Below are 2,500 nucleotides of genomic sequence, written 5' to 3'. Positions count from 1 at the left end.
GTTAAAGCGTTGCCTCTGGATTTTCGCGTCACTCCAGCTGAGACTATATGGAAATATAAATGTATTTCCTTTGTTCGCGTTTGAATTGTCAAAGGCTTGAATCGAATGTTTAAGGAGTATACCTGGAGATCGCGAAAAGCAGTCTAGTTTTGAATGTTCATTGGAGGTAAACTTGTGTCTAGTTAAGTTTCAAATAATATATTGTTTAAGGGACTGCTTTCGCAGCGACGGGCGATTATGCGTTCATTCCTATGATATTTAAGCATATTTCTTCAGACCAAACGGCTTACTGTTCTTTTGATCTTACAGGAGACTTCTGTAAAAATGAGGAATTTTAAATCTTTTTTTTGTTTCAATAACAGGTGCTCTTCGATTAACTAATCCTTGATTCCTGTGTGGAAACGACCCAATGCGTGTTCACGGGAAAAGCCTTGAGACATTTTTAAAACCAAGGTAGGAATTAAGCAAAAATGCTTTTGAAATACTTTAATACTGCATGGTGACCACTGCAATAGTTTTATGCCTAATGTAAGGGCCCGTTCGATTGACCCTATTCCGGAATGAGAATACGTGGAGTGATGATTAAAACGGTATGTTTGGCGGATTTCGAAACTGCAAGGATAATAAAAATATCTTTAAAATAGCATTTTAGCAAATGTTTGACAATTTTAATGTGAATCTCCGCAAAAACGAAGGATTTCCAACTTGTATTCCATGTATTCCTATTCCGGAATCCTGTCAATCGAACGCACCCTAATATTAACTCATTTTACACTGACTTGTAATGTTTACGAAATTTTAAAAGTGATTTCAAAGTGGGTCGATTTCAAAGCTATTTCTCAAGACCGTTTCTCCTTTCCTATAATAAAAGTGGGTAGGGATCACATTTAGAATATAAAAGGAAAAGAATCAAAATAAAGACAAATAAAGGTGTCAAGAGAGATAACGGGTTTTAGGGTCCATAAGTTTTCTTGGCAATCATGAAATTCACTCAGTTTCTAATTAATTTTGCAAGGAGTGATGGCCGGAAAAGCGGGCGAAAGATACGATATCGATTGATTTTTATCTGTCAAATTTGACACGTTTAGCAACCAACGCAATTCTGAGAAAGTGTTCATTTTGTGCTAGGAATTAAAATTGCCTTGGAGCGAAATAAATAAGGCAGCTCACCTTAATCTGTCGTCTTAACATAAAAATACAAGGCTTAGCATGTCACGAAAATGTTTATTAGTACAACACTAGGTAAGTCTATTCAGTTAGGGTGAATAAAAATCAAACTCGTTCATTTTCCAGCGAAAGTCTCCGTATTTTTGACGAATCCGATGCCTTTTAATGAAGAGCGGACTCGATTTGTTATTTACATACAAAGTATCATTTTTCGGTAAAAAGTTCTCAGCTATAAATCCGGTCCTAAACCTTTGAACTAACTGTAACCAAGCGGAAACTTATAACCAAATCCGTATTCAATTGCAATACGGTTTTTGTGTAAACGGTTCAGTTTTTACGAGCACTTTTCAAGAAAAAATACATTTTGAGAGGTTTCACCGTTTCGGCCTTATAAAACTTGATGAGAAAATTTTAGTTTTGCCTGAAACAGCAACCTATGCTTGTTGACAACTGATTTGGAGGCGGCTATACGATCACTCTTTTATTAACAATCTTTTGTCAGTCTAAAAACTTTGTGGTTATTATAAACCAAACTTTAAGAATATGTTGAGATTCTACCTAGGCAAAGTGTGAGTTAAGAACTCAAATTGTTTTTAAAATTCTGGTTTACCGCCAAAGCGTTCACTGATTGAACTCGATGGGAAACTAAACTCCCACAAAAAGATAATTTTAAAAGCGCAGGAAATTATGTTTACAACCAAATTTGTTCAAATTTTTTCATGGGGTGCAGGTACCGGAAAAAAGGTTAGCAAAGGTAATCTCATGAATTCGAGAGCAATTTGGAATAGATAAGCGCCATCCCGGGCTTGCAGTTGATTGGCTATCTGTAATTTTCTTTGCCATGAACCAATCCGAATGCTTGGTTTGCTACCTCTTTTGGTACTGAATTACCATTTCAATGCACTGTGCTGCCTAAAAACTTCATTTCCCCTAGCCAATTTAATTAATTTCGAGAGCCATACCCTTTTTTTTTCTTGTGGGCGCCGCCATTTTGAATAATTATTGTGGCGTGTTATCAGTTGTATGGTGGCCCGAAGCCGAAATGACCAGAGCTCTCAAGTCTTAAAGTTTCCAAAGAGTGAGATGCTTGCTGGAGATTGTGCCAAAGGTGCAAGTGCCCTGTTTTTCTTGTGCTGGAGGGGCCAAACAATCCTAGGGGGGAGGGGGGAAGGGCTGAAATTTGAAAAGTGCAGTTTTCAAATCGCTGAAAATGCACCGTCGAGTGCGCCATTTTGGTTTTGACATGCTGCTTGCTAAAGAGCCCATGTTATCATGGTTAGCCCGAGCTAACATATTGGCCTATACTTTACATGTAAATATTAACCGGTCAAAG

General features: G+C 37.4%; 1 long non-coding RNA gene across 1 annotated transcript in view; it reads left to right on the top strand.

Annotated features, from left to right (window-relative positions):
• Nucleotides 1-68: 68 nt before the first annotated feature.
• Nucleotides 69-2,500, top strand: part of LOC137985324 (uncharacterized) — a 5,594-nt gene continuing 3,162 nt past the window's right edge. Inside the window, exons 1-2 of the long non-coding RNA XR_011119280.1 lie at nucleotides 69-166; nucleotides 363-453. This is a non-coding gene — a long non-coding RNA (uncharacterized lncRNA). The remainder of the gene's footprint in view (nucleotides 167-362; nucleotides 454-2,500) is intronic.

This window comes from Montipora foliosa, chromosome 14 (assembly GCF_036669935.1).
Source record: "Montipora foliosa isolate CH-2021 chromosome 14, ASM3666993v2, whole genome shotgun sequence".
Lineage (NCBI taxonomy): Eukaryota > Metazoa > Cnidaria > Anthozoa > Scleractinia > Acroporidae > Montipora > Montipora foliosa.
This window is presented reverse-complemented; position numbering and strand designations above follow the sequence as displayed.